This window comes from Amblyomma americanum, chromosome 8 (genome assembly GCF_052857255.1).
Source record: "Amblyomma americanum isolate KBUSLIRL-KWMA chromosome 8, ASM5285725v1, whole genome shotgun sequence".
NCBI lineage: Eukaryota > Metazoa > Arthropoda > Arachnida > Ixodida > Ixodidae > Amblyomma > Amblyomma americanum.
In genome coordinates this window covers 56,789,643-56,796,521 of record NC_135504.1, presented here as the reverse complement: position 1 = coordinate 56,796,521, position 6,879 = coordinate 56,789,643, and positions in this window count along the sequence as shown.

Below are 6,879 nucleotides of genomic sequence, written 5' to 3'. Positions count from 1 at the left end.
CACAGCGATAACGGCTTCGTCGCTAATCCCTCGACGCGATATCGTGTTCTAAACTGCTGTATTCGCCATGGATTTGCCCATTCTTACCCTCGCATAAAGTTTTAAGCGACAAATAGCTTTTGTTTTTCAGATATATTGGCGATTTCCCAGCTCTTAAGCCTAACGAAGCAGGGCTCCGATGCCATAGAGTTTCTTACTATTAACTAGAGGGAAAGCTGGCGCCCCGCCTATGGGAGTTTGCATGAAGCTTCCTCGAGACCACCTGTACCCCCATGGGCGCTCTAAGCATCATGGGGCGGAGAGCTACCGACTGCAGAACTAGAACTTTTGGCCAAGAAATAATGAACAAACAAATGTTCGATAATCAAGAATGTCCCAAAATTCAATGTCCTGTCTATAAATTGCAACAAACGAGCAGAAAAGCATGTAAATGCAAAGTTTCACAAAAATAAACGATGGCTTGCTCTCCTATTGGTCAAGCATTGCAGACCCCAAATGCCAATATTTCGTGCTTTACAGGCGCACTATTAAAAAGAAATATGTTCTTGAAAAAAATGTCGCTTCAGCGAATTAAAAGGTTTTCCACAGCATTTCGGAAAACAAAAAACCTTTTATTGGCGTCGTGTGTGGTTACGGTCTCGCCGCTATGGCTTTCGCGCACTACTTTTGCGCCAAATTCGTCTGCGCGCGGAGCCTGCCATGGATATGGAATGGGACATCTATGTAACGCCACTCTGTGTCCCTGAAAAAAACCTACTCTCCTGCACCATGTAGCTCATCGCCCCATGATGCATTGCGCGCCCGTAGAGGTACAGGTACAGTGCCGCCAGCTTTCCCTCTAGTTAATAGTGAGAAACTATGTCCGACGCAGATCGACTGGCTTTTCTTTGACTTGTCTTAGAGTGGCTACAGCAGTGTCTTCATCTGTCAGTAGATGGCGCTAGGAAGAACGCGCGACGTCGGTCGCGTACGGGCAACTAAAAGTGTTTGAAACGACATGCGCGCATGCTACGTAGACTTCACGTTTGCGTACGCGAACTCTGTACGTACGTGAAACTAAAACTCTCTACTATTTGAGATCTTACCTGAGCAATGTCTTCGGTACTGTCCCTCACGGGGGACTCCATTACGAGCTCAAGGGCATCGCTGACCGGGCTTAGATCTGTGGACGAAAAAAGCATGCTACAGCACATTCCCGCGTTTATGGGAAACGCAGCGTCCTTATTTATATTTACTACCGCAACACTACAGACGCATGGGAGTCGTCATTACGATCATGCTCTGGCAATGTTATGCCAACAGATACAAGACCATCAACCACTCTAGCCGCCGCGGTGGTTCAGTGGTTACGGCTCTCGGCTGCCCACCCGAAAGACGAGGATTCGATCCCGGCCGCGGCGGTCCATTTTCGATCGAGGCAAAATTCTAGAGGCCCGTGTAAAGTGCGATGTCAGTGCACGGTTAAGAACCCCAGGCGGCCGAAATTTACGAAGCCCTTAACTACGGCATCCATCATAGCCTGAGTCGATTTAGAACGTTAAGACCCGCAAAAACCATAAACGAAAATCAACTACGCTGTAAGTGGCTGCAGGGTCACCCAGCCGGCAAGAGGATATTATAGGTCTGTGCGGTCCATCGTAGCGCTCGAGCTCCTTATAGAAGGTACTACTGGAGAATCGCTTACTTAGGATCGATGTCAGGGCCTTCGTGGCCAGGGATAGCTTCCAGGCGAACCACGAAGCCCATCCTAGCCTCCGATTCTTGCAGGTATGAGAGCAGCCAGATTCTGACGACGCTGGTGGCACCGACGAGAAGGGCTCCATGACAAATGTCTGTGATAGACTTCTCGGTGAAGAGTGAATAGAGCCGTTCATGACTCCCTATTTAAAGCTAACCCCACCCTAGCTCATTGCTTTGTCGGGAAATGTAGCGGAGAGGGACCATGGGGAATTCGCTCCGCCCATAGCGCCCTCTCCCTAATCCCGATTCGTGCACAAAAGATAGCCCACTCAAGAGACACAAAGGGAGACACGTCCCGCCAGGAGTCCAGGAATGACTGTGGTTTATCGAGGCTCTTTTGCCCATCTCACATGACAAGTGCAGCCTTTGGACACGTGCAGAGGGATTAGTCTGCATGTGAGAGTGCATGGGCCTGATATTTCGGAAAGTGTATCTGTCCATGACCAAAGGCTTTTCTGGAAAGCCTAGCCTAATCTGCTCTCGCTGTGGGTGTGGTGATAACAAGTGTTTGTCAAGCCATGACTCACTGGCCACATCCCCACCATCCATGAGATAAAGTGCCATTTTGGAGGGACGGTTATAAGACCTCAACAAAAAAAACGAGTCAAAGATATTCTTTTCCAATTATTCAAAGAAGAAATAAACGCCACGAACCAGCGAAAATGGCTGTTCGTTTTCTCCAAGTCAACTCAGATATGAACTTGCGATGTGAATAGGCGGATACTTAAGTACCACCAAAAGGAGGTAAGTCCTATTCAACCTCCAGCTCTGTAAATTGCACCGCGACACAAAAGCAGTAGATCTTAGGCGCACAGAAATATAGGCCAGAACTTTTCGTGGATATTCGGCCAAAGCTCGGAAACTGAAGAACAAAAGAAGTAACCCCTCTCAAGCTTAAGTTTCTTCGCACCTTCTCTGCTAATATTGATTTACAATGATGGGGTGGGGTTCCTTTGCATGCAGTATTTTTATTTATTTATTTAATTTACAGATAACTTACAGACCTCGGGAGAGGCATTTTGTAAGGGGGGTCAAATAAAGAAGCTTGTGCAAAATAGGTTAGAAATCAAAAAGCATAGTAAAGTACAGGAAAACACAAAAAACTGGTGCGTTCAGATACTATATCGCAGTTCACAAAAAGAGATAAAAGTAAAAAACAACTATGCGTCAGGTAACCAAAAACGGGGACGTGCACAAAAAGTTGTACAAAAGCAAAAGAGTATATCAGGCATACATAAGGAAAGCTGCGCATCAACAGAACCAAAGAGGCAATAGTCTCAAGCATCTGAAAACGAAGTTATATGCACCGTGAGTATATAAATGACGAGCTAAGCGTTATCAATGAAGTGCTTGAGTAGATGTCTGCGAAAGGTATCATGATTACCTTGCTGGGCGATGCAGTCCGGAAGATCGTTCCAGAGACGGATGGCACGTGGGGGTGATGAGAAGTTAAAAGCATGAGTGTTGCCATAAATGCAGGCATAGCTGTAGTTGTTATGTAATCTATGTGATAAGTAGGAGGGACGTTGCAGATGTGCTGGTGGTGAATCAGTGGCAGGGACGTATTTGTGAAAGATAGATAAAAGGGCAATCTCACGACGAATTTGCGACAGATGGTGCGAAATTTTGATCTTTAGTTAAGATACACTGGAATGATAATTGTAATTTTGCGAAATGAAACGGCAAGCCCTATTCTGGACCGCTTCCAACTTCTCTATTAGATATTTCTGATGAGGTGACAAGATAGATGAAGTGTACTCTAGCTGCGGTCTGACAAAAGTAATATAGACTTGTTTACGCACGTGAGTGGTTGTGCACTTCAGGTTACGGCGAAAGAAACCTAATGACCGGGAAGCATTAGCGAAAATGGTGTTTATGTGTTCATCCCAAGAAAGGTTTGATGAAAGATGGACGCCTAGATACTTATACTGCGTAGTCGGAGCCTTTGTATCGTTATTAATGTGGCAGGGAAAATCCGAATTGACTGATTTACGAATAAAAGAAATTATCTTACACTTAGAAATGTTTAAGGTCATTAACCACGTTTTACACCAGTCGTTAATGCGATCGAGGCCACTTTGAAGTGCAAGGTGGTCGTTAGTACTTTTTATTGGTCGATAAATAATGCAGCCGTTAGAAAATATGCGTATCCAAGATGAGATGCTTACTGGCGGGTCATTAATGTAAATTAAGAAGAGCAATAGAGCAAGGAAGCTTCCTTGCGGAACGCCCGATGTAATGTCGGAGATATGAGAGGAATAATTATTAACAGCAGTCAACTGCTGGCGATTAGAAAGAAAATTACGAACCCATGACAGGGTTAAAGAATCTAATTTGAGCGCAGAAAGTTTAGATATTAGTCGTCAATGTGCTACCCGATCAAATGCTTCGGCAAAGTCCTAAAAGATGCAATCAGTTTGTAAGTTATACTGTTCATGTTGAAGTGTAGGTCGGTTGTAAACTCAAATAACTGCGTCTCCAAGAAAAGCCTTTTCTGAAAGCATGCTGCTTAGTGAAAGAAAAAATGATTAGATTCCAGGTGATCGGAGATGTGTGATGCGAAAATGTGTTCAAGCATCTTGCAACAGATGCAAGTAAGTGAGAATTGCCGGGATTTTTAGTGCGAGTGTTTGTTGCCACTTTTTTTACAACCGGTACAACCTTTCCTATTTTCCTACCGAACGGGAGCTCACCTGTAGATATTGACTGCTTAAAGATAAAGTAAGATGATGCTGGATACAGAAATGGTATTTTTTTAGTATTTTTGAATTAACTTCATCAACACCAGAGGAAAAGGATACCTTAGGTTTATTTATCAAAGGTACTATGCCATCGTGTGTAATGTCAACTGGTGCCACGTAGGGGTAACCAACATCTCGTACATACGGGATGTTAGAATTATCTTTTTCGGTGAAAACAGATGGGAAAAACGAGGTTAAATGCTTTAGGACAGTCAGCATCGGAGTAATGGGTGTTCTTAACGTCGTGTACTGAGATATCATTACTGACGCTATTCCGAGGTATTGTTCTTCAGAACTTGCTTGGATTATTCTGGAGTAGTGCAGGAAGGTCTTGTGAAAAATATTTATTTTTTGCATTACAAAGGGCGGAACAATATAGGCTTAGGTAGGTTTTATATTTACCCCACGCGCATGGAGTACATTCCTGCCTTGCATTTTTGTACAATCGTTTTTTCTTCTTTCTCATGTGTGATGCTTTCTTGTAAACCAGGGATTAGATTTCTCATTTGATAGCGTGATAAGTGGAACATGTTTTTCTACAAGTTCTGCGAGCTTGCATCTAAAAAGAATCCAGTTATCTTCTACTGAGCTGTCTTGAAAACAGGGCATCATGATATTATCATAATACTCTTAAAGTTCATCATTTATTCGATTGTAAGCTCCTCTGTTAAAGTCGCGCATCTTTTTTCTCGTGAGGCCAGTGAACGGAAGTGGAATGTTAATTGTCACTTGAAGTAAACTGTGGTCGCTCCAACCGTCTCAGTAGTTTATGTCATACACTGTATCAGGGGCTGATTTAAAGATGAGGTCTAATGTATTGGCACCACGGGTGGGTTGGGTAACTAGTTGAAAAATGTTGAAATCTAAAGTCAAATTTATGAAGCTTGTTGAAGCAGTACAAGGGGATGAGAGCTTTGCCCAGTTGATCTGTGGAAAATTAGTCTCCGAGTAGATAAGTTACATCAGCCTGGAACAGCTCAAATGCGATCGTAAGGCTTACACGTAGCTTATCTGAGAATGAGTTATAGGAGTTCGGTGCGTGGTAACAGTTGTCTATAAAAAGTTTGAGGGAGGAAGAAATGCAAGCTGTCCAAATAATCTCAAGATCGGAATCGATATTGATAGCAAATGATGCGAGTGATTTTTTTATGCCTACGTGTACGCCCTCGCCTCGCTTATGAATGCGGTCAAGCCTGTATATATTATATGAGTTGGAGCTAGAAAGAACATCGCTGTCTTTAATATGGAGATTTAGCCATGTTTCGGTGAAAGATATAATATCGGAGTCACTGTCTTCCAGAAAAGATTAGGCATGAGCGCTCTTGGATAAGATACTTCGGATGTTAGTAAATGATTCTGATAAAGGGGAAGATATGAAAGGTTTAGTTTTTTTTGTGGATATGCGTACTATTGCCTCGTATGATTGGTTTAGTTTATGAGGTTTTTTACATCCCAAAGCAACTCAGGCTATGAGGGACGCCGTAGTAGAGGGCTCCCGAAATTTCGACCACCTGGTGTTTTTTAACGTGCACTGACATCGCACAGTACACGGGCCTCTAGAATTTCGCCTCCATCGAAATTCGACCGCCGCGGCCGGGATCGAACCCGCGTCTTTCGGGTCAGCAGCCGAGCGCCGTAACCACTGAGCCACCGCGGCGGCTATTGCCTCGTATGAGCTACTGACCTAACTGCACGACAGCGTCAGTAGCTACATTGTAGATGTAAGTTTTTGAGCCCATACGCAGTTTATCAACTGCTAACTTATGCTGCTTTGCGAACTCGGTCAGCTTTGCCCTTGCCTTGCCTTGCGCGTTGTAAGCGAAAAATCCTCACGGGCTGCAAAATCTGTTCCCTTAGGTTTAGGCCCTTATGACAGGATCAGTGCTTTGTCCTTGAAAAAGGTCAACTTTGCAATTATTGGCTTCCGCTTCTCAGCGTTATATTTCCCCAGTCGGCGAACCCGCTAGAACTGATGGTTGGTAGTCGTAATTTCTAACTTTTCCGCGTAGAATTATATAAATTTCTCCACGGACATTGCCCGGTCTTCATCCGATTCATCTTCTATTCCGAAGAATAGAAGGTTTGAACTCCGCCTCCTATTTTCCGCATCGTCACACCTTGACGCAATGACTGTCAGCTGATTCGAGACGCACACTATGCCGGCATTTTTTTTCTTCCTCTGTTGTACTACGTGATACAATGATGCTTCTAACGTCCCTACCTTAGCACAAAGTAGCCGAATTTCGTTTTCACTTTCTGCCTGTTTTTCATTGACAGCTTTTTTCTCCTCCAGTAGGAAAGGACAACCGTCTTCAAGATCACAGATCGTTTTAAGGGCCCCGGCAAATGTGTCAGTTTCGCCTTTAGACATGGGACCGGGGTTTATTGAACATCACCA